Below are 26040 nucleotides of genomic sequence, written 5' to 3'. Positions count from 1 at the left end.
CACGCTGCCATGTATACTGACTGATTAATCCTGTTTAGAGCAGCCAGGAAGCTGCATTGTATTAATAGTGTCTTAGTTTACCTAATCCATGTGGAAAAATGTTTGCAAGTGATGTAGTCTCTGTCTAGTGGTATCTGTTCCAACTTATGCTTGCAAAGCTATTTCAGTTAGTGGATTGATGGGGGTAAGGTTGAGAAAAGTCTGTCTTGCACTTTTCTTCTATTCTACATCGATTTACTTGGTACATTTAAAAGTGCTGACTGAGCAAAGCAAAGATTCATCTCTGCCTGTTAAACTTCCTCCATTTGAAAAATTAGCCTTCTGATTTAACCAAGGCTATTGCTCAGAATATACGTGGTGCTATTAATAAAAAGCCTTCATATGTCCAGATAAGTGTTGTAACGGTATACTTTTTATTCACAGGAGAATAAATGTGATAATGAAAACATGCTGTGCTGTTAAATATATTCTGGTTTTCATGTTCTTTATTAAGGTAACGCTTGTAAGAATATAGCTCAGAACAAATCACATGCAGAACTGATGCACTATAGGATTTTATGTTTGTACAATGTTGATCTAATTTTTATCAAGTATAGCTTTTGAAGGATGAGGACCCTAATAAATCCATGTGTTATAGGGACAAGATCTTGGAATTAGTTATTGTTAAAGATATAAGGAATACCAACCACTTCATTACTACTTGTTTCATCATGCTTTGTCAAAGATGAAAAAATACTCTAATTAGGACAGTATTTTTCAAATACTCAAAACTGATTTCCAAGTCTAATTTGATTTAATATAAACTAGTATAATTAGCCAGATGGAGAATTAGATTTCTTTAAGAGCTTGAAGCCATTTTAGTAAATACAAAACCTCTCAAAAATTAATAGTAGTGGAGACTGAGATTCTTAAATTACAGAATGGGTACAACAGTAATGGTTGAAAGTTTGCTCCAATGATGAGACTAAACCTTGTTTTGGAGTGGCCACCTGAGAAGTGAGAAAGTAGTCCATGGGTTCTCCCTTGAGACTTCCAAGAATGGTGGTAAATGGTACCACTTGTGTGTGTGAATTTTTGGGTGGTGGTCACTGCTTACATCTGACTGTTCTATAGAGGCGGTTGTCAAGTGCTACCAGACTTCACAGGGTTTGAACTGTTAAACTATTACTTTACTTTTAAATGCTCCAAATCACAAAAGTGCAACTACTTTCCTTGGACTATTCCAGTCTAATATGTCTTGCTGTCTACGCTTTCCCTGGTATTTAGCCAAAAATTAGTGTATGATGTTCTGTTTATATATAGGCAGTAATTATAGTATTAGCATCAATTACAATTTCATTCTAAGGCAGATGTATCAATAGAATAAAGATCCCACCTGATAGGCAGACTGCTTCAATGCCTGGAGCGGTATCTGTGACTTTAATTTCATGACCGAAATTAATCGAATAGCAATAAATAGTAATGTAGAATATACATCCTTACAAGAGTAGTTGGCTTCATACTTGAACTCTACCAAAGATAGCCCTTTCTCTGGTTTTAAATTAGTTTACATAGTGGCTCCCTTTTTGTCAAGAGAAGGCTCATATTTTGTGTGACTTTAGGGGGAGGTAATAGACATAAGAACTCCTAAGGACCTTATTACCCATAACCCAAAGCTGAAAACTGTAGTAGCACTGTTTGTAGTTCATTAAAGGTTAAGGTGACTGACAGCCTATCACTGGGGCTGAACTTAAATAACCCTGGCTTTAAACTTATTTATCCTCAGGAGACATTGCTTGTGCCGTAGAACAGTGGTTCTCAAAGCCGGTCTGCTGGCACATCCCTCGGCCCGTGCCACTTCCCGCAGCCCCCATTGGTCTGGAGCGGCGAACTGTGGCCAGTGGGAGCCGCCATCGGCCGAACCTGCAGACGCGGCAGGTAAACAAACCAGCCCGGCCTGCCAGGGGCTTTCCCTGAACAAGCGGCAGACCGGCTTTGAGAACCACTACCTTAGAGCATACTTGCTGGGAAATGAATGTGATTGATTGATGTTTTCACTGGAAATGGTAGGGCATTTGAGCTGAAACTCTCCTTGCTTGGTTTTGTACCTAATACATAATAGATAGGATACATACCATGGTCACTGGATATTGATTCTGTATATGATTTGTTTGATCCCTAACTGTGCTGTAACCTGGTAACTTTTTTTGCTACTACTGCTAGAATCTGCACCTAGTGTCCGTGGTCTGTATCCTACCTATTTGTATTATGGTCTCACTCAAAGGTTCCAATCAGTATCAGCACCGCACTGTGCTGGGTGCTGTACAGATGTATAGTAAGACACTGTCCTTGCCCTGAAAAGCTAATCATCCAAAATACTTTTTGATTAGTAAGATATTGCGTATTTTAGCATGCTTTAAATGTTAATGTTGTCATGGTTTTCTCTCTAGTCTGGGAGCCGCTTTCCAAAACCACCTGGTTTACTTTGGATTCTTTCTTCCCAGTCTGGAACAGTGACTTCCACTAACTGAAAGCAAGGATGAAAAGTCTAATTTTTATGAGACTTTTGCTGCTGGGTTGTCACCAATCTCTGTCTCTGCTGATTGCTCCGTTAGAAGATTAGCATGATCATGAAATACAGGCATTCCATGCACTAGTTTAGAGTGAGGAGTCAATATAAGAATCAAGTCAGGTGTTGTGCTGGATATTTTCGTAGGCATGGGCTGCCCGTAGCAGAGAGACAGAACAGACAGTAACAATGTTACTGTGCAGTATGAACTGTGAGGAGTGTAGATTTTCCAGTTCCCCAGGAGTAGTAAAAAGTTGTCACAGCTACTGTAGGTCAGGAACAAAAACCAAGTAACTGCTTGGTGACAAGTGAACTATTGCAGCAAACCCCACGGTAGCGAGGTGTGAGTCAGTTCATTCTTTTATGCAATTTAAAATAATATTGAGATTCATGTTTTCACTGTCAAAACAGAATGTGAATAACAGTAGAAGGAAGGTTACATTTTTGACTGTTAAGTTCTGTGATAGTGAGTTATGTTGTGCCACATAAAAAGAGTGTCTCCTGGGTCTAAACAATTCAGAGGCTTCAGTGACCAGGTTCCCTTCTTGGGCCTCGTTCTGGATTTTCTTGGATTGGTGCCATCTGCTTTTTTATATTTGCGGATTGCACCATTTTTCTGTCAAAGTGAGAAGGATGTTCGTTATCCCAATGTCTGAAGATATATAACTGGAGAAATCTTGCAAAGGTCTGGGTCATGCTCTGTGGAAGTGTACAGCTTGTATATTTCTCTACCTTTTTTGTATTTTACAATCTTTGTCACAAGTCCTAGAGGACTTGTCTGAACTATTTCACTGATCATTCACAGAAATCAACTTTTTGTACCTTTGCTGAAAAGGTAACAATGGAAAGGACAGACAACAGGACTATTGCATTATACAGATTGTCATCTCTGAGTTTCCCTTTGAACCCAGGCCACTGATCTCTGGCTATAGATGGAATCTGTGCAACAAGGCAAGTTTTGAGTGGAAGCTACAGCTTCTCATGTGCCTGTGTAGAAATAGTTTTAAAATCATTAGAATTTAGAAGTGGAAAAGATCCATTAGATCAACCAATCCATCCATGGCAGTGAAGGATTGTTCCTACAGGACATTCTGTAGTATTTTGAGGCCTCTTCAGGTATATTGAATAAAATCTTCAGGAGCAAAACATTATTTGATATGGCTGTTGGTCCTTTGACACATTTACTCCAACTTCCTATTTTGTTTGTGGGATTTAATATACTTTAAGAAACATTCAGATGAGTTAAAATAATGGAAATTAGAGATGGAAAATAGTTGTCTAAAATACCTGCTCAGTACATACCATAAGTTTTGGAGAACGTGCTTGAGTCCCATCTACACTAGTTCCAGTTAAGTTGGGGATGCAGTTACAACCTGTGTGTCCCATGACACATTTCCATACTGTTCCATTTTGTTGTGTAGACAGCACTATAACCATGTTCTCTAATCAAGAGCCTTTGCAGGTGGAATGTACAGCATCACTAGAACAGTTCAAGATACAAAGTAAATAATAATGTTCCTAATTGAAATTTCCAGGGGACGAGATGGATTTGCAGGCTGAATAGATATTTTTTGAATCTTCAGATTACTTTCTTTCAAAGTGTCATCTAAACCTGTCATTAGACTTCTAGTTTCAAATGCCTTTACAGTTGTCTATAAGTGCATCATCAAAGACAATCAGGGCTTGTCTTCACTACCCGCCTGGATCGGCAGGTAGAAATCGATCTCTCGGGGATCGAATTATCGCGTCTCGTTGGGACGTGACAATCATTCCCCGAATCGACGCGCATACTCCACCAGCGCAGGTAGGAGTAAGCGCCGTCGATGGGGGAGCCGCAGTGGTCGATTTGCCGCTGTCCTCACAGCGGGGTAAGTCGGCTCGGATACGTCGAATTCAGCTACACTATTTGTGTAGCTGAATTTGCGTATCTTAAATAGATCTCTCCCCCCCCCCCCCCCCCCCAGGGTAGACCTAGCCTCAGAGTAATAAAAGGGGAAAGTGGCCAGTGCATCAGACTACCCGGAACTACGGATTTCAAATGTGTTTTTGCTCTTAAGACATGTTTTAATTTTGCAGAAATAGCAAGTGAAGAGTGGATTATGGGAAGGAAAATAAAACAAATGTAGGTATTGCAGTAACTGTGTTAATTCTTAGTTATTAAGCTTTGATAACAATTCGTATACTGAAGAAACTCCAATTCTTTTTTCACCAACCCAATTGAAAAAACCTACTATTGGGCAATACCGATTGTACTCGAGGTTTGGCAAATTAAGACCACTGCAGTGTTCTTCTGGACTCATGTTACAGGTCTGTGTTTTGCCATCCTTACTTTCTTGGGAATATTTGTGGAGCAGGATGCTACTCTGTGAATAAGGGTGGCAGAATGTAGCTCTCAGACTCCATTCTGTGTTAAAGTGGCATAGCAGGTTGAAAGTCATATGTTGTACCCAGTAAAATAAGTAACGTGTAAGAGCACTACAGCTGAGAAGTTAGTAGGGAAAAAATTTCAGTTCACTTTGTGCATTTACCAGCCTTTTACATTGTCAGTTTCACTGTTTTGCCCATATAGTCAGCTTCTCCCCAGCTGAAAAGGCAGTTAAAATTATGGGGGGAGCAGAAAAAGCGCACTTTTTTTTTAAAGGAACTTTAAAAGGTGATGTTTCAGAATCTGCTTTTATTTTTAAATTAGTCAGTTAAAAATATATTCAAGTTAATATGTGCCTTGAATTTCTCATTTTATGACTGGGTATCTGACAGGTTGGACTCCCATTCTGGGGTGCCACCTGATGTACTGGAATTTCACTGAGCCTCTCTTGCTCAACCAGCCAGGGTTCCCGCTCCCTGCTTTGCTAAATTAGGCTCTCTGGGCTTTTGCAGGGCAGACACACAGGACCATTCCCCACTGCAGTCACAGACTGAAGTCAGCTCTGTGTGAGCGGCCTCCCCCAACACTCACCTGCACACCCCTTTTGGGAGATAAACCCAAAATAATACTGTCTTGCACTATATAGAAAAATCTGCACAGCGCAAGCTAATAAAAATCCGACCTCTTTCTCAATGTGAAGAGAGATGTGCATGACTTCTTGCCCTCTCCCTCCCATTAGAAATTACATAAACCGGGTTTTATTATAAACAAGAAATACATTTATTAACTACAAAAGGTTAATTTTAAGTGGTTAGAGGGATAGCAGACAGAACAAAGCAGATTACTTTAGTAAATAAAAACTGCAGACTGAGCTTAACGCACTAGATAGGTAGGATATACATTTAACAGATTCTTACCCTGAGTGATAAACAGGCTAGCAGATTCTTAAGGCACAAGTTGCCTTGACTTCCCCAGGTTTTCTTACACAGGCTAAAGATCTTAGCCTGGGACCATCACTTCTCACAGTTCAGTCTTTGTTCTTTAGATGTGGTGGTGTAGGGAGAGTGAGGGCCCCTTGTTGTGATTGTCCTTCTTTTATATCTTCTCCCCACTTGCTGGAAAGCTTTTTTGCTGTGACCTGGGTCAAACAGTTCCCATTGTATAGAGCTATCTCTGAGAGGTTTCTATTGCACATTTCATGGGGTAATCCTTATGCTTGTGTGCATTTCTTCAGTAAGCCACTAACATTGTTTGGCCTCATCCAACGTAGCACATTTGATATACAGAGACATGGTCAATATTCCCAGTTTCAGATACAAAAATGATACATGCATACAAATTGGATAAACACATTCAGTAAATTATAACCTTTCCAATGATATCTTACAAGACCCATCTTGCATAAAATATATCTTAGTTGTATCATATTCATATCATAACCATATTTCCATAAAGAATATGGGGTGTAATGTCACAGTAACTTAACTCTGTTATTAGTTAGCTTCAATTAAATGTCAGCTCTTCCATGGTTTGCACAAATAACATTCTGCTCAAAGACCAAAGAATGTAGATTCATAAAGTGTTGGGCTGAAATAAGTGTCTTCAGACTAGTCTTGATGTTTTAAGTTGGAGCGGAAGCCTTGATTGCCCCATCTGTCAACATACCTGGCTGATTAAACCAATTGCAGAAGACTACATTGCAACTGGAATTTCCCTATGTACTGTCAACAAGAGCTCAAAAGACTTTCATTGTTCTGTCCTGCTTCCCATCAAGGAGTCATGCAAGTGGATTCCTCCCATCAACTTGGTTTGCAGCTCAGAGCACGTGGAAGGAGAGGGATAAAAAAAAAACAGCAAAAGGAACTAGATATCTCTGCTGCCTGGACTCTGGGGAGGCAGTGTTTCTAGGCATAAGTAAGAAATCCCCAGCTGCTTAGAGTGGGTTAGCCCTAAGGGTCAAATAGAACTTGCTGATTATAGACGCCTATATTACCTTTTGAAACCTAAGACTGTTACTCATTCCTGTGTCTGTTTGCTTGCTTTAACTTTGTAGATAACTCTCTAAATTCCTTTTCCTATTTAATAAATCTTTTTATATAGTTTATTATAGGACTGGCTAATAGCATTGTCTTTAGTGTGAGAACTAAGCTGCAATTGACCAGGGGTAGATGACTGGTTCTTTGGAACAAGGAGTAACCTGAATATTGCTGTGATTTTTGGTGTAAGATGGTGGTGACCATCTATCACAAAGGTATGCTCACCTGGGTGGAGAGAGAGTCCCCTTGAGTATGCCGATCTGTGTGTGATTCCATGTTAAGGCTGTTATAGTGCTTGAAGAGTTTCCACTTGATAATTGGTTGGTAAAGTCTAAGACTAGAACTCACAACCAATTTGAGGTTTGTGCCCTGAGGTTGGTACTCCATACTTTTGAATGGCTGCAGGCAGCATTACAGGGGGCAGTTGGCTTCTCACAATCCAGCAGTGGAGATAAGTAGCCTAGGTGAAACGCAGGAAAGATTTAAGGGTTATGTGAAGGGAAATATGCACGTAGACACTTTTTTTTTTTTTTTTTTACCCTTTGCTCTGCGTGCTTTGTACTATTGGGTGAGTAAATAAATAATGCTTTGTTTTGAATAAGCTGTTTTGGAGTTCCATTAACCACCTTGCTGGTCATAGCTACCCATAGCGACAAGAGGTGCCAAAACAGAGCTGGCCCAGTTGCGTTAACATGGTTGGGAAATGGGGGCTGCAGCCCAGAGGTTGTCTGAGAGTCATTGCATAGCATGGTTGCACCCAGAGTGAAGTGCAGGAAGCAAGGTCTGTCATCTATGAGGGGCGCTTGAAGGATTAAAAGCGGTCTAAGAATATGTGGTAACTTTCATTTTATATAAATGTCCATCAGAGTCCTCATGCAAAATATAAACAGTTTTTGAACTGAACTCTTATCCCACTACAAAAGCATGTTCCTTCGCTTTCCCTGCCAAAAATCACTTCTACACCAACCAAACTCTGCAGAAGGCAACAAACTCTGGTTTCAAAGGCTGCTTCAAATCTACAGTGATGTCTTTTAGTGAAAGAAAGGTCATCAATAAGAACTTCAGTTCTTGTTACTCTGGTCAACTTACCATAACCTTAACTAAAAGAAGCAATTCTAATATGACAATAACTGGCAATGTAATTAGTGTTGGTTGGTTTCTTGAATGTGTTTAGTGACCATTCTCTTTAGGAAAGCAGACACCCTGCCCTATAGTGTTTGATTTTCAATGACAGTCCCCAGTGGCTACCATGAGAGCCTGGCATGTCACATGCTAAAGCTCTTCCGGTATCTGTGGAACATCAGTGAGACATGCATATGCTTCTGCCTACTCTTAGTATGGGGGAGAGAAGACCTAGGCAGAAGAATGAAAGGGATGGAATGCTCTGATCAATCCTCTTCTGTACAGGGGAGAGAAGCAGAATGTAAGTCGCCTCTCTGTAGACCACCTGCAGGATTTTAAATACTTAGGCCTTGGCTACACTGGCAATTCACAGCGCTGCGCTTGCTGCACTCTGGGGTGTGAAAAAACACCCCCCCGAGCGCAGCGAGTGCAGCGCTATAAAGCACCAGTGTAATCAGCGCCTGCAGCGCTGCATGCTCGCTCGCAGCGCTGCAAGCTATTCCCCTCGGAGAGGTGGAGTACTTGCAGCGCTGCGAGAGAGCTCTCGCAGCGCTGGCGGCGCGACTACACTCGCGCTTAACTTGTGAATCCGCAAGTGTAGCCAAGGCCTTAAATACCACTGTGGTGGGGACACAGTGTAGAAACCAAGAGAGGGAAGTCATTATTATTTAGATGGGCAACTCCCTTTGTCCCTTCCCCATCTTTTAATAAGATCTTTCTGTAAACTTTCAAATACCATTAGGGTTACACGTGAGAATGAATTTACTGATCCCATTTGATTTATTGGTGGATGATAATCCACATCATAAAACAAATCCACCCTTTGACCTAATTTGCCATGACTGTTGAGAATGGGACCTTGAATTAAAATTGCTGTGGATCAGGACTGTGATTCATTGGCAGCAGATGCCATGGTACCTGCCTGTGCAGTTTCTGGCACTGCACATGGCTCTTTTAATGAACAGTAAACTAGTCCACGGGAATAAAATAGGTAGAGAGAAAAAGCTCTAGGAGGAGCAGCTCCTTCTCTCTTCTCTAGACAAATTTTACATGTTACAGGTGAGAAGCCCCACTTGTTTTCCTAGAGCAGATGCCAATGCTGTGTTGCAGGCTGTCAGGCAGTGGAGATTGGAAGAGGTATGCTCGTTCTTCATGCTACCTTAATCCAGAGTTTAAAATGTCTCACAAAGGTAGGGTTGAAGGTGATCTCTCTATCCCACAGGGCTCTAAAAGGTCTATTACAGTAATGCTATGAAAGCTGAATGATTTTACTCAGAGTCTTACTAGACATATGACCTGCCCTTAAAACTAATCTGCGTGATGGGATGGGGTTGGGGGGAAATAGCTTCTATTCCATTGGAAGTAAAGCAGAAATGTTGCCCTATTGGTTTAAATTTCTAAGTGAAAAGCAAAAAAAAATTGCTACAAAACTAACAAGTGAGCAACATGCCTGGGATTTGCATAAATGGCTGTTTGCAGAAATGATGTAGGCATATTGGTTCTGCCTGAAACGAGAATTTTATTGTAATCTGTTCCATAGATTAAGCATTCAGTCTAAAATGTTAAAAATTACTTAAAGCTGCAATATTTGGCTAATATTACAGTATAAATGTGTGGTGCATGAAAAAAAAACTACATGTACATTTCAAGTCACTGATACATGTTTACTGGCAGAGTTCATTGCTTTATGATTCAGTACAAGCACAATAACGTCATTCGGCACATTTCAAAATGTGTTTTTGCTCTTTTGAAAAACTAATTCAGCATTCAGTCTGCCTCGCTGTGGCCATTTAGAGGGATTTTTCTTCAAGAGTCGTGCATGATTTGTATTGCCAAAATTTGGTGCTCACACTTCTTGCTACAATTTATACTGCAGAATTAGTACAATGTAATTCAAATGATAGCACTGGGAAGAGGTGAAAAGTGTATTTAATGGAGGAAAAAGTAAGATAGAATTGAAATGAAGCTAAAAATAGTGAACCCAATAAATTCTGCAAGTCTGATTTTTTTATGTGCAATTCATATTTTTAACTTTCAGTTTTTCTAACCTTCTTTGTCTAGTCTGACTTGAGACTGTAAAAGCTTTGCATCCGGAATCATGGTTGACTTTGTGTGAAGTACATAGGCAACTTAAGGAGACGTAAGTGGAAGGCAGCGGATAATGATCAGATCGGGGGCTCAGAGTTGAGACTCCTGGGTCCTGTTCCAGCCTATTTCAATTGAGTGTACTTTGAATCTTTAAAAATAATTGCAATCCAAATAAAAGCTGCTAGGAGTTCTTGAACACAAAAGGTGAAGCTGTTGTGCTATTTTAATTAAAAAAAAATCAGTAGCAAATTTCAGATTGAGAGTTTCAAGTGAAAAATACTCAGCAATCTTCGGTGGTTTTGCTTAACTGACCATGTTAGCCCTTTGTGGCCTAAGCTCTTAAATATTAAAAAAAGTATTATTAATCCTAGAAATAACACTAATAGTGTTTCATTTTCTTGATACTGATGGCAGTTGAATGGCAGTGTCTGAGGAAAGACTGTAACTTACATTGTCACTGCTGTGTACTTTCTTCAAGGGATAATTGGATGCAAATAGCAAGTGAAGCTGCCATATGGGCCCTGTGATTTAATATTGATACAATTACATAATAAACAGGAATTTCAGTCAGAACTTTTTTCTTCTGGTTTTCCATATTTTCTCCTCAGTTGGGCTGTCACCCACTTACAGCGGTCATGGGACAAAACTTGTTGTTGTTGCTTACAATAGAATGTCTGACGTTGTGTAGCTCTTCTGTTTCCATCAGGTATGTGACTGCAAGACTTGTTTGTATCAGAGTTATACAATACTGCTTAGGGTTTTTGGGGGGTGGAAGTGTTTTGGTTTGGGTTTTTTCTTGCCCAGATCCTTTATGTCCTTAGAGATTTTTTTTCAAATCAAACACACGTACTCTTCCAATGGACATACCCTCTCTGGACTCCACCTCTTAGATATTTTCTTCCAGTCTTCAGATCATTCCCTTTTTCATTTTGGAGGAGTAGTGCTGCTTCCTGTTTTTTTTTTTTTTTTTTCAAAGATTCTGTAATCACACTGTAACATGTTGAAATAAGTGGCAATTCACCCCTTTATTTACAAAAGTGCTAATGTTCAGTTAAATATTGCCACAAAGTCCTAATTCTGAGCTGTGAGTTGTAAACATTTTGCTACACTTAGGCCATGTCTACACTACAAACACAAGTTATATGGGCATACAGCTGCCTAAATTTGTATATCACTCGGATGTGTGCATACTTGGCTGCTTATATCAGTGATGCACATACTTGCCAGGAGTGTTTGTGTATCTGTAGAGTGCTGTGCAACATGGGAAGGTATCCCTGTGTGCCCTGCGCTGCTGTCTGTCACAGTGCCTTTTGGGACACTTTTGCAATGTTTTGTGGGATAGTAATGATTCATCCAGGGATCTCTGGGAGGTAAGAGTCAAGTTCCCAGCATGCAATGTTCTTGATGCCAGAATACCTTTCACATCCCCTAATTTTTGTGCCTTTTTAAAACATCCAACAAACCCACATAGGGCTTTTCGTTCTCTGACAGAAGTGTGGAGTCCACTGAACTCAGCACTGTTCTCATGAGCATTGTAAATACAGGTTTCAGAGTAGCAGCCGTGTTAGTCTGTATCCGCAAAAAGAACAGGAGTACTTGTGGCACCTTAGAGACTAACAAATTTATTAGAGCATAAGCTTTCGTGGACTACAGCCCACTTCTTCGGATGCATACAGAAGTGGGCTGTAGTCCACGAAAGTTTATGCTCTAATAAATTTGTTAGTCTCTAAGGTGCCACAAGTACTCCTATTGTAAATACAGACCTCCAAATAGCACTGCAACAACTGGGCTGACAATGAGGAAGATGATGATATCTTTGAGGAGAGTTTGTTGGACGTGGGGGGGGAGTAAATCCAGCTTGCTGGTGATATTCACAGAGCAGCTGCAGACAATGAAGCACCGCTTCTGGGCCTGAGACAAGCACTGATTGGTGGGTCACTTAGTAATCCAGGTTTGGGATGAAGAGCGTTGGCTATAGCACTCTTGGATGCAAAAAACCTCATTCCTGCATCAAGCTTGCCCTAGCCTCAGCCCTGCAGTGCATGAACAGCATAATGGGAGCTGTTTTGGCAGTGAAGTGAGTATTGAACATGCTTTGGAAGCTTGCAATACCAGATTGCTAGCAGTGAGTGGGAAATAATTTTGAGGTTGGAAAATCCACACTGGGACTCTTGTCAGGCAAGTGTGTAGGGCCATTAATCATCTCTCACTCCTGGCAGTGTGCAAGAAATAGTGGATGGATTTGCAGCAATGGGATTTCTGGATGCATATCTCTATTGTGGCACCGGCCCACCTTGTTGCTGAGTACACAAACAGAAAGGGATAGTTTTTCATTGTTGTGCCAGTGCTAGTGGATCAGTGAGGACACTTTACTGACATCAGTGTGGATTGGACAGAGAAAGGTGCATGATGCTTGCATCTTTAGGAACATAATGTTCAGAAAACTGCATGCAGGGACATTTCTTTCCCATGTGGCAGATTGCCACTAGGGATGTAGACATGCCCATAGTGATTCTGGGGGTCCCAGCCTACATCTAGCTTCCTGGCTTATGAGCCATACACTGGCCATCTGGACAGTGCCAAAGAAAAATGAACTACTGACTATGGAATATGACAGATTCCCAGGTTCATCAGTAACCTCCCTGGACTCCAGAGAGATTACTGATGAACCCCGGAAGCTGAATATCAAATACTGCCTCCTCAGTCACCCTGAAACCTGCATGGGGCATATCAAAAGCTTCTTTGGGACGAGAGGCTTTTCCCCGGGTCGGCTTGGGGTCTGGGTAGGGGAGGCGCAGCTGCAGTTGGCCCAGGGTTCCTCTGGGCAGCTGGGGGAGGGCGGATCGGGGCTTCGGGTGGTCTGGGGCTCCTCCAGCCGAGGGGGGGCTCAGGGCTTTGGGTGGACTGAGGCTCCTCCAGCCGGGGGGGGGGGAGGGGAGGGGTGCTTGGGGCTCTGGCCACGGGGATCAGGGGGTCTCGGGGCTCCGGCCATGGGGTGGGGTCACAGACGGAAGGGGCCAAGCTGGGGGCTAGCCTCCTCAAAGGGGGCTCTACCCGTCACCCGTGCTCTCTTGCTATATTGGGAGAGTGCATGTCTTATGTAATTTAAATTATGTATTTTTTAGTTTTTGCCTGCTGGTATCTAGTCTGTTGGGCATCCTTGCCATCCCTCACTGTTAGGTGAGAGTTTTAAGCACATCAAACTTCTCTGCCCATATCCTCTCTCCCCTTTGTGTCTTCTTCCATGTTGTCCCTTATGCCTGGACCTAACTTCCTTTCTTTATGTGCTAGACTCAGTTCTCACCTCTTTCAGCCACCTGTATAAAACATAATTCCAGGAAGCCAATCAGGGCTAATCACTGCAAAGTATTGCTTCCATATATTAGAGAACACTTACTGGTGTAGTAAATCAATCTTCTGGTCTCTGGATGCTTTGTCTATTGAAATGTGAGCTTTTGGGGGCAAGTACCGTATTTCCTCCACATTCTATAGAATGCCTAACACTGTGTCAGTACTTATTAAATTAAATGCTATCTATAAGCTAGAGTATTATTGAAGGCAACAAAATTATCTTGATATTTTGGTACAATGCAGAAGATTCTTCTTACTGTACCAACTAAGGCATAACAAGGATTCTTCGTATCTGCACAGTGCTATAATTTTTTAATTTGGGCCAGTGGAGCTGTTCATATTGTATCACAAGGACAGGTGGTTGGACATGCTGAGAAATAAGTCATAAGTTCCCTTCAAGATTTTCTTTGGAGAACTGCAGAAGTGCTTATGTCATCTGCTTCAGATGTGTTTAAGAATGGATGGGTGTTACAAGGGCTAGTTAATGTCAGCTCAACACTTTGAAGATGCAAAACACTAGATGGGCCCAATTCTTTGTGGATTGGAGACCCTCAACTGCCACTGGGAATTGAGGACATTGAGTACTTTACAGTATAAGGCCTCGTAGGTTCTTAATAATCTTCACTATCTGAAGTATTTTTTTTATAGTCTCTGCTGTATTGTTCCATTTTTCTGCTCTCTGTTTACTATTGAAATAGAAGGGTAATATGTCATCACAAAACCACAAATTGCATTTGTTCTAACATCTCCTTTACATAATTTTGCATGTGTAATATTCCTGCTGCATTTTGTCAGGCTCCGTGAAGAAATTGACAAATGAAAGCGTCGTAGCATGAAGATAATATAATGAAGTCTTACGTTGAGATTCTTCAGTTGCTTTTTATTTTAATCAGTGTGAATTTAAATATTTTTGCATAAAACTGTCCTCATAATCATCCTACTGAGCTGAGAAATCAGAATTGTGGTGGCTTAAAAATGATTGGCATGACATACATGGGATTCTTATATTGCTGTATATGCACAGCTCTTATTGGGGATAATGAGTCACCCATGGAGTGATGGATGCACTGAAGTCTCCCCATCCCAAAACTACGGTATCCAAATTGACAATTTGTAGACAGTTTCTGTGGGCTCCATGACCAGAAGTATCATTCTGAAATCTCTTAGGGCCATGAGGGCAGTGATAGTGCCTGAACCATTGCACATCCTTCACCTGTATGGTGCTTGTTACCTTAAAAGGCAAAATTCTTTTCTCGTACACAGTGGATCTTGATTGATATTCTGCTCTCTCCATACAAGCACAGGTTTCCTGTTAGGAGAGTAATAATATTGGAAATTAAAATCCACTGTAGAGATCCAAAAGGAGAGTTTTACCCGTGGGACCAGATCCTGAGGGCTTGTCTACAGTTACATTTTACAGCACTCTAATTTGCTGGCTATGGGGTGTGAAAAATCACCCGCCTGAGCGCAGCAAGTCTGAGCACTTAAAAGCACTAGTGTAGACAGGCTCTGCTCCCAGCGCTCAGATCTAATCCCTTGTGGAGGTGGATTACCAGGAACGCTGGGAGAGTTCTCTCTCAGCACTCACGCGTGACCACACTTGCACTTCAAAGCGCTGCTGCGGGAGCATTCCCACGATAACGCTTTGAAGTTTCCAGTGTAGCCATGCCCGATCTCCATCCTTAGTTCCCATTAAATGAAATGGGAGTGGAAGGTGCCAGCCCCAGGCACTTTATGCAGCAAATGTTCTCTCCCTGCCCCCTCCACTCCCCATCAAGTAGGAGACTTGCCCTAGGTGCTGTTACATTTGCCAAATAGGACTTTCCTCGCAGATATTGGAGTGGGATGCTTAATATCTGTTTTTCCTCCTCCCAGTGTGAGGCTTGTTATCTTTGCCTAGCTGGTAATGAGTAGGAAAAAAATAGTATTAACACAGTGTAGCTGAATACAAAATATTCTTGAAACTGGCCAGGCTCCTGAGATTTAGTGAGCAATGGACAAGCACCTGGATCACAAAGGAACCAGAGGTGAGGTGAGCAGAGTAAGGATTACTTACTTTGGTCAAAGTTTACTTTTTTAAAACTATTTTTCAGTTAATTTGAAGGAGGGGCCAGAAAAACAGAGGTAACTACTATCTCTGGAATGATGAGACTTCTTACAGCAAATACTAATATTGGGTGGCTCCTTCAGAAAATAGAGGAGAGGATGCTTATGAACTTCTGATAGTAGATAATTTCTTTGGTTTTCATTTATTAAGCAGAAATATTAAACAGATGGACACTAGGCTTACGGAACAAACATTCTGTCTTCACAAAAGAAAAGATGACTGCAGAAGAGCAACAACTGTTTCTTTCTGAATAAGGTTCTTCCACCAAATTCTCATCTTTTCATCTTGCACACCAAGCTTCAGTCTTAGGAAAAGGTGTTACTGGTGTGACTTCATTCATTCAGGAAGTAAACACTGCTGTGGAAAGCATTGTCTGCCTCAGTCTTGGCAGACCAGTTGGTGGAAGCCCTTGGCTGATATCTTCTGGTATTGCCAAGAAGTTAGATTGATATTAATTCACTATAGCACATTCCTCTGCATGACCTACAGCTACTCACAATTCTTTGGAGTTTTTGAATACACTCTAGCTCTGATACAGCTATTTCAAAACCATCACTTGGTTGCCTTCCTGGTTAAGGAAGAGTGGGGTTTAATCTAATTCTTAACTTTGCAATGTTGGCAAAAGCCCTGCTCATTCTTCTCAAATTGAAATGTTAATGAGATGAGATTCTGGGTTAAGATTAGTGTACATTTTGAAGATTTTTGCTTTTGTCAGAAAAGTTGCCATGGATATCTGATACAAATTCTGTAGACAGTATGACTTCAAAGCCTGTCACTGCAAGTGTAGTTCAATGTACTTTCCTGTAGAGAGACCCTGATATGGCAGCTTTCTAAGGTAGCATTCATTTCTCTTGCTTCCTGTTGGAATGTTCTGTATTTGGGGACTGTCCTAAAAGTTTTGATGGTCATTTGTGACTGCTTGAAATAGTAACCAAAAATCCAAAGCTAACTTCAGACTGAAGTTCATTTATGTATCAAATTTACTTAGAGTCTGTGTTTATGTAGTCTTTCCAGAAATGCTCTCATGTATGCTTCTAGAGTAGTGACTTAAAAAAAAAAATCTGACTGTGCAGTCTTGGTATAATTTTGAGAGCTGGAGGTGAATAGCATAATTTGTTTGCCTACAACTTTAAACAAGCTGATATCTAAAATGATTAGTATTTAACTTGATAGACCATTTAGTGCTCCCTTTGACCTAACCCCCCTTTGACTTCCCTGGGAACACTGCCTTCCTAAGATTGTGGGTAGAAATTTGTATCTAGTATTGCTAAACTGATATTTAGAAAAGTAAGTGTGCACTATTAAATGTCTTAATACCAAACTACTATTTCTCAGGCTTAACCTGAATCTTAAGATAATGGATATGCTCAAGGTCCTTGCATCAAACTTTTGCTGTAGTGTGTCTGTCCATCTAAAAATTTGCTTTTGTATATGCGTGCACACCGCTTCCAGTATGCAGAATGGAGTTTTATTGAAACCAAAGTAGTTGTCAGGGTTATAAGTATAATGGAAAGAAGGCTTGTGTTCATTTGAAGACTTAGGCAACGTATTGAGAGGAAGAAACAAGGCAGTATGGAAGCCTGTGATGGATAGATAGGGGGAATTTCAGGACAGTAGCAGGTAACCCTTACCTCAAGCTAGTGGTGTAAGTGCCTGGATTTATGGATATAGGCTTCCAGCAAACTTAAATAAACAATTGTGCATGTCTTAGCAAAAATCTGACGACCACACCATGTAACAGTGAGTGTTGTTTTTTCTGAACAATTAAAAAGCCATGACTGGTTGTTGATGGTTTGTACAAAGATAGGATTGCATTGTGTGAGTCTGACATCAAGATAAGATAAACTGTCAAATCGCAGCAAGTGGCTTAATTGCAGATTTGATAGGTCAAGAGCAGGCGGAAGATTGTTTTACAAGCTCAGAAATTAATCTCCCAGTTCCTGAATTGCAGTGAAAGACCATGGCTGTACCAGGCACTTCTGTTCCCTGCCTGAATACAGTAACCTTTGTAAAGCATAAGAGTGGGAGCAATAAAACTCTGCAATTTTGTTTAACTGCTAATTGTCTGAAATACTGCTTATATGAGAAGAGAGAATAATGCTTATTAGAATATTCGTGTTTGCAAGACCCTGCTTTTATTTTCACTATCTCTAACAATAAGTAGATTTCATCCAGTCCCAGACAGTTGATGACTCTCTGTATTGCTAAATAATTACTTTGGTACATGGTATCTTTTCATTGCATAAGATCCCAAAGATACAAAAATCCACAGATTTGTTATCCATCTGTAGAAATAAGATCTGCCCATCCTTCAAGAATGTGGCAGTTATTGTCACGAACTGCTTTTTTAATTAAACTTTTCTCTAGTTGGAGGATCGAGTTCTGCAATATAGAAATGTAAATCATATGGGAGACTTAAAGATCCTTTTTAAACCTTCCCCTACTTGCTGACAGTGATCTTTCCTTTTGAAACACTGAAGACTCTTATCTTCTCCCTTCCTTCCATTCCCCTCATATACCAGTCACTCCAGGTTCCAAGCTGGAACTACCATCTTTCCAGCTCAGAAGTAGTAGATGGTGATGCTTTGTAGTTTGTCAGGGTATCTCTACACTGTATTTGGATTTCTGTGGCTGACCTGTGCAGCTGACTCTGTTTCGAGGGTCTTGGGCTAAGGGGCTGTTTAACTGTGGTGTAGACGTTCAGGCTTGGGCTGTGGCCTGGGCTGTGGGACCCTCCCACTTCGTAGGGTCCTAGAGCCCGGGCTCCATCCCAAGCCTGAACATTTACACCATAATTCAACAGCCCCAAGAGCCTGAGTCAGCTGGCCTGGTTCGGCCACAGGTTTGTAATTGCAGCCTAGATATACCCATAGAGGCCTGGAGAAATCTTTGAACAATGTGAGGTGCATTCTCGAATGAGACTGTCTAATGTATCGAAGGGCTTATCTACACTTGACAGTTGTTTTGGGTTAAGATAGGTTGTGAATTTAAAGTGCAATAGCTATTCCTGAATAATTATTCTGAAATAAGAGTCTCCACATAGAATTAAGAAATAGTTGTATTTGAATAACTCCCATGTGTATACAACTCTTTAAGGGTTTGTCTGTGTAGGGAAATTTACCAGTCCAGGTATACTGGTGTAACTCCCCATGTGGACACTTCTTATTCTGGGGAGTTATACAGTTATATAATTTTCCTCCAGGGCAGATTGGCTGAGCCTCTGGAGGTTTTTCGCCTTCCTCCGCAGCATGGGGCAGGGATCTCTAGCAGGAGGGTCTCTGCCGATTGAGGTCACTAATAACAGGATTGGGGACTTCAGCAGCAGAGTCCAGGGAAGGGGCGGGGACGGTTTTATGGCCTGCAGCGTGCAGGGGGTCAGACCAGATGATCATAATGGTCCCTTCTGACCTTAAAGTCTATGAGTCTATGAGTCTATGAGCATACCTAGCAGTATAACGGTTACAATTATGCTGGTAAATTTCCCTGAATAGACAAACCCTAAGGATTTCAGTCTGGTTCTTATGTATCTGTAATACCAACCACAAGCAATTACATTTCATACCATGACTCTAGCATAAATCTACAGAAGAACTGGATTTAAGGGTTTAGGCTGAAAATCTGGGCTGGTATTTTGGCCTTAACTGTCCTCTTGGGTGGAGGGACTGGGGGGAGGAAGAGGCAGTTTGATTTACAAGCATCCCAAAGTATGTCATTAGAAACAAAAAACATCAGCTCCTTAAGCTCTTTTCTCCATGCCACATTTTGAGCTTACAGTAAATTCTTAGTCGTCATAAATCACCCAAAAATAGGATTCCTAATAGAAATGCTGGCAGGTAATTATAGCAAATGCTACTATACTGCAAAATACCTCCTCAGATTCTCCTTGCCCCTACCACTGCATCAGACTGTGTTCCTTCCTGCACAGTGACAGTTGTACTACACAATTTGACTTTACAGCACAGTGAACTGGGAATCACTAAATACTTAAATTAAATAGCTTATACGATGCATTTTCTGACTAGGCTGCTGATCTTAGCAGGCTTCTTTTTATAGGATCCAACCCTGGCAGCATTAAATGATGACATCCAGTGACACTGGCCATCTTTAGTTGTTATGGAGTAGGAGATGAGATGAGGAAGCTCTCTTACTGCCCTTTGTAGAAACAGACAAACATCCAGACATGCCTCATATCAAACCTTGGAAACCAGTTAGAAGCAATGCTGCTTTTGAATAAACATTAGGGGTATCCACATGAATTAATAAAGATTCTGTTGTAATGTCTTTATGAGGTTTTCAAAATATATTTTACAAATGTTAACTAAGCCACACACTGATGTGAAGTAGGTAGGGCATATATGGAACACTTCAGCCACCTCTGTAGTGGAATGCAGCAGCTATTTAACATCATATGCTACACAGCAATTTAGGAGAGGAATTTGAATACCTTGAAATTCCATGGGACATGTCAGTAGACTGATTCTGTGGCCTGGTCTACACTGGGGGTGGGGGGAGTCGATTTAAGATACGCAACTTCAGCTACGGGATTAGCGTAGCTGAAGTCGACATATCTTATTTCGACTTACCTCCTGTCCTCACGGTGCGGGATCGACGGCCGTGGCTCCCCCGTCGACTACGCTCCCGCCACTCGCCCCGGTGGAGTTCCGGAGTCGACAGGAGCGCGTTCGGGGATCGATGACGCGATATATCAATCCCCACCCGCCGATCCGGCGGGTAGTCTGGACGTACCCTGTGAGTTAGTTTGGACAGCACACTGGGATTTCTCATAATGAACTCTGAGTTCTTCAATGACCACAAGTTCAGTCTCCGTTTTACCTTTTTTTAAAAGATGAAACCCCCTTAATCTAAACTGGATGTTTCATATCTAAAGTTTACTGACCCAGCCTTATCCTACATTATCCTCAGTTTTCACAGAAACAAAACTTTCAGTAAGTCTTATGACTTCAAGTGGGTAATATTTGACTGCATGCATGTCTGTCTTAATAAACAGAGAAGTAATACAGAAAACGAGAGAAGCAGAATGATTTTCTGAGTATATCCATGAAGCATGAGCAACTCTTTAAAACTGTGTGTACAAAGATTGGCCCCACAGAGAGTTAGATAAGTGGTTCTAAAAATAAAATTGAGGTAGTTGGGTAATGTGAAGAGTATTTAATGCTCTGTAAAGTCTCCAACACCAAGAAAATGTGATCAGGCAGGAATTTGCAAGAACTAACTTATCCCATTACCCCAGGCTTGCTGAGTAAGCAATAGGACCTTGTCTAAGTTGAAGCTAGAGTGCATTTGTGTAAAAAATCTGTTTACAACAGCAGGGCTGATAATACAAGAGATTCCATAACCCATTGTACATGTGTATTAATGTATTACTGCCATAAGAATTGGACCCCAAGGGGTGGTGAAATCACGCTTCTGATTTTCAGCATGAGTTTAGTTGGCAATAGCTACATCTAATTATACGGAGAGGTTTGTGGGTTTACAATAAGGAAGAAAAATGCTTCATTAAAATTTGAATTTGTTAGTGCTTAATTCCATTCCAAAGTACTGGAGCGTCAGTTTTGAACTCCATGATAGGAGAAGCAAATCTTATTTTATTGAACAATAAAAGGGCCAGGCAGAGTAAATCAATTAGATTTAACTCCATTAAATCCTCAGCACAATGTATCACATCTAGAATTACTTTACTGAGCAATAGTAATGACATCTTGGAGGTTTAAAAACACCTGGTGATCAAAGCCATACACAATGTAAGGAGAGAAGGATTGATTCCCTGTACCCCTATGCCTCCCTTATTTCTACATTTAAAAAGTAATTCACACGTCTCAGAAAATGTTAAATGTACTGATTAGAAACAATAATTTGCATCATTGTCTGTCTTCCCTTAAGAAACAAAAGCCCTGTTGTCAAAATATCATGACTGGGAGGGACATGCATGCAGTGTATTTGTAGCCGTCTTGGTCCCAGGATATTGGAGAGACAAGATAGGTGAGGTAAAATAAGTGTCAGTAGTCTCTTGGCCTATCGAAGGCCGTGATCAAGTGTCTTGATGTTTTTGGTCTTTTGGCCTCGAGATGAAAACTTTGTCTCTGTCTCTAGGACCTTGAAGTAAAAATATTATCTAAGTTATATCTGTTCTTATCAGTTTAATATCTTCTCTTGGACCAACTTCTGTTGGCAAGAGAGATGAGCTTTTGAACCACACAGAGCTCTTCTTTAGGTCTCTAGCTGGAAAGCTTGTCTTTCTCACCAACTGAAGCTGGTCGAATAAAAGATATTACATCACTCACCTTATGTCTCTAATTACTGGGACATGTCAGAATAGGCCTAAAGCTTAGCTTTCATAAAATTGAGGTTTTTATGAAATCTAAGATCTACAGACCTCTGGCAATATTCAAAATTCCTTTTTTTTTTTTTTTGGTGTGTTTTATGTGGAGTTTTATGTTTGGGGTTTTTTTTTGTTTCAGCCCTAATATGCATAGCTTGTAACTCAAACATCTCAGCATTATGTTGGTACTTGAGAACCAGTGAGTGAAGCAGATTAGCTTTCCATAAGAAGTTGGCTGATTTAACAAGCCATTAACTGGCTCTTTTTTCTTGGACCAGTTTTTGTGCTTTGGTGGTCATCTGTCCTTACTGAATAACTAACCTTATCTCAATATTCCTAGTGCTTTTCAGATTACAGCTAACTATTGCTTTGTGAGAGAGGCTAAAGATAATTTCTGTAAAGGAGCTATTGCTTTTAAGATGGCATTAGTTTTATGGGAAGATAAATAGATTCAGGGCTATAATGCTGGAGGTTGAAACCAGAGCAGTGGGATTTAGGGGCTTTCAATGGGGCAAATTAATGTGTGGTGCATCTTTTCCTCATGTTTGGTATGTTGGCTATTACATAAATTCCCTTTCCTTCTCTACCTCCAAAAATAGAAAGATGCCATATAGTGTAGTTACCCAATGCTTTATAAGGATTTGTATTACACTGTTTATATAATTATCTGCAAGTATTTAATACAATAAATAATAGTGTCACAGACTGAAAAGGTCAGGGAGATCAAGGGAGCATCACTAGGAATAACAGGATAAAATTCAGACAGAGGAAATCCAGACTGAATAGCTGGAGTGGGGGTGCTTAATGACAGTGAGAACTGAAATGGGCAAGGCACTAAATATGTACTGTAGGTAACAATCCTCTATTGGTGAGGAAGTGGATTGGATGACCTAATAGGCCGTTTCTATCTCAAACTTCTCTGTAATATAGTACTATGATTTTTAGCTCAGAGTATATGCTATTTGTGGTTATCACTTCCTCCACAAATGTTGTATGGTTGCTCAATTATGAAGCTGAAACTCAATTTTCTATAGGCAGTGCTGTTAAAACCCAGCTATACATCCTTAACTGAGGCATTTCAGAGGCACAAGAAAGTGAATTGCAGACACACATAATCGCTGGTAACAAGACGACTTTCTTGGATGTCTGGCATTATGGGCAGTGTTACTTCCACTTCAGAGAACAAAAGACCATCCAAAACCATTCAAGTCAAGAAATTTGCCCAAGAACTAGATTGTACTTAACTAGTCAAACTACCTGAAACCTTAATTTCATTTAAGTGAGATTATTTTCTTCTTATTGGTATGAACTGTGGTGGTAACAGATACTTCCATTTCCCATTGTTTCCAGTGGCAGTACTAGTATATTGTAGTTAACTCACACACAAGCTTTTGATTTTCCATGTAGTTCTTAGTAAATGTGCCCACCCATCTGACTGTGCGCTATTGTGTTTCTTATACATAGTTACTTCTGTAGCACTCATCAGTCATATCCCAGTACTTCTGAGGCATAAAAGTTTTGTAATTGTTGCAACCATTATATAAAGAACCCAGCCTGAATTTTGAAAAGCAGATGTATGTTACACTGTGGTTAAAACACCAGTAGTCACTGGCACCTTGTTGGCGCTAATTTACCCACCATTACTACCCTTGATGGAGATGCAACTATGTGGGGTAGGGTGAGGAAATCCTACAGTACAATCCTAGAAACCTAAGTTGATCGATATTAGTTCGACTTACAGCCACCACGGTAATTACTGCAGTGATGCACGTCCACACTACCCTCCTTGAATCAGTGGTGTGCGTCCTCTTCAGGAGTGTTTCCACCAACCTAAGAGAGGCAGTGTGGGGAGCTGAGAGCCCAGTCTCTTAACTCCGCTGGCAGCTTCCTGCTGGGAGCCTGGCTGCCCCACAGGTTCCCAGGATCCCAGCCATCCTCCCCCCAGGTCCCCATTCCCCGCTGGGGGCAGGGGAGGCTACCTCTGGCTTCTTGCTTCCCCGTTCTCCACCAGGAGTGGGGGAAAGCTGCCTGAGGTTTCTTGCCCCCCGAGGAGTGGGGTCCAGTTACCCCAGCTTCTTGATTCCCCTGCTGGGAGCCGGGCAGCCTTGTCAATTACCCGGCTGAGCCGTTAAATTGACAAGACAGCCAACAGCAGATGTAAGTAAGCAGTGTCTGCACAGACACTGCGTCACCCTAACTACACCAACATAAGCCCTACGTCTCTTGTGGAGGGGTGTTATTGTGTTGGTGTAGTAGGGCACTTTAATCTGTGGGAGCAAGGCTGTAATGAAGACACAGACTTAATTAGGTCGACGTAAATTGCCTTAGGTCAACCTAACTGTGTAGCGTAGACTAGTGGTGCTCAACCTTTCCAGACTATTGTACACTTTCCAAGAGTCTGATTTGTCTTGTGTACCCCCAAGTTTCACCTCACTTAAAAACATACAAAATCAGACATAAAAATACAAAAATGTTACAGCACACTATTAGTGAAAAATTGCATACTTTCTAAAATAAATCAATTGAAATATAAATATTGTACTTATATTTCAGTGTGTGGTATACAGAGCAGTATAAACAAATCATTGTCTTGGAAATTTTATTTTGTACTGACTTCACTACTGCTTTTTATATAGCCTATTGTAAAACTAGGCAAATATCTACATGAGTTGATGTACCCCCTGGAAGACCTCAAAGTATCCCTGGGGTACACATACCCCACTGGTTGAGCACCTCTGGTGTAGACCAGGACCTAGTATAAACATAACATTATTTCCCAGAGAGCTCAAGGCATGTAGGCTTGCAGCATAACCTTGTGTTTCTTGCATGTTTCTTGCAGCCAGGAGCCCTAAATGAAAAAACAAATAATTTGGATCTAAAATGCAATAAAGAAAAAATAATTTACTGGGACTCATGGTAATAGTGTCTTTCAGTGTCTGTGCTGATAATGGTGGGGCAGTGGGGATACTATGTTTAGAGATGAGTAAGCTGAGAGGTATAGTGATTTGTCTGTCAGTGGCTGGAATGGACCTGGTCTCCTGATTTAGGACATGTCTACACTGCCCTGTAGTTCAGTCTATAGGGGTGTAAATAGCAGTGTGCACCAGAGGGCTGTGCTGTAACTCCCCCATGTGGATGCTGTGGGCACAAACTTTTAAGGACTGGGATTGCATTAATCTAGTCCTGTTTGAAGAGGAGCCTGTTTGCAATTGCAGTGTTCGCATAGGGGAGTTATAGCGTGGCACTTTGGTACATGCTATAATTCATGCCCCTCTCCCCCCATAGTTCAAAATGCAGGGATTGTAGACATGCCCCAAGTCTATCAACTAAAATCCTCCCTCCCACCATTGATAGTGACTTCTTAAAAAAAAAAATTAACAGTTCAGCAGCAATATGAAAATTCAATGTTTATATCCTGTGAACTGTATTTTTATACAGTTGTGTGTCCAGGGCAGACACGTTAAACAAACAAAAAAAACAATCCCTCCCCCCAACCAAACCACCTAAGACAGAACAAAATACAGTGGGCAGAGAAATCTGAACATCCTAGAGGTGTTCATATTTTGTTTTGTTTGCATTAAGTTTCTAGTAAAGCAAATAAATGCTAATTTGAGGGAGCTGTGCCTATTGGTTAAAATTTGAGATGAGGAGGCAAGAGATCTTGGTTTTTATTCTGTTAGACTTTTTATGTAAATTTGGCGGAAGTCACTTCTGTACCTTTGTTTCTGACTGAGCAGTCAGACTAAATTTAATAAATTAATGGAGATATCCCATCTCCTAGAACTGGAAGGGACCTTGAAAGGTCATCAAGTCCAGCCCCCTGCCTTCACTAGCAGGACCAAGTACTGATTTTGCCCCAGATCCCCAAGTGGCCCCCTCAAGGATTGAACTCACAACCCTGGGACTAGAACAGAAACGTTTTATAAATGTTAGTTTTTCTCAGTAAGTAAATTGAATCTGTACAGCAACAACACTGTCAGTTGGATTTCTTACTTTACTCAAAGTAAAAGTGGCCTGCAGTTTTTTAAAACAAAATGGGTTTAAAAAAAAACATTTTAATTGATGCTTCCAAAAATCTGTTCT

The 26040-nt window shown here is 41.0% G+C and overlaps 1 protein-coding gene across 16 annotated transcripts in view; it reads left to right on the top strand.

Moving 5' to 3' along the window:
• TMCC1 (transmembrane and coiled-coil domain family 1) overlaps positions 1-26040 on the top strand; it is a 191856-nt gene that overhangs the window by 35941 nt on the left and 129875 nt on the right. The gene's annotated exons all lie outside the window — the stretch shown is intronic.

The sequence above is a fragment of the Chrysemys picta genome, chromosome 7 (assembly GCF_011386835.1).
Source record: "Chrysemys picta bellii isolate R12L10 chromosome 7, ASM1138683v2, whole genome shotgun sequence".
NCBI lineage: Eukaryota > Metazoa > Chordata > Testudines > Emydidae > Chrysemys > Chrysemys picta.
Note: the sequence above shows the minus strand (reverse complement) of the source record. Positions and strands in the feature narration are given on the sequence as shown.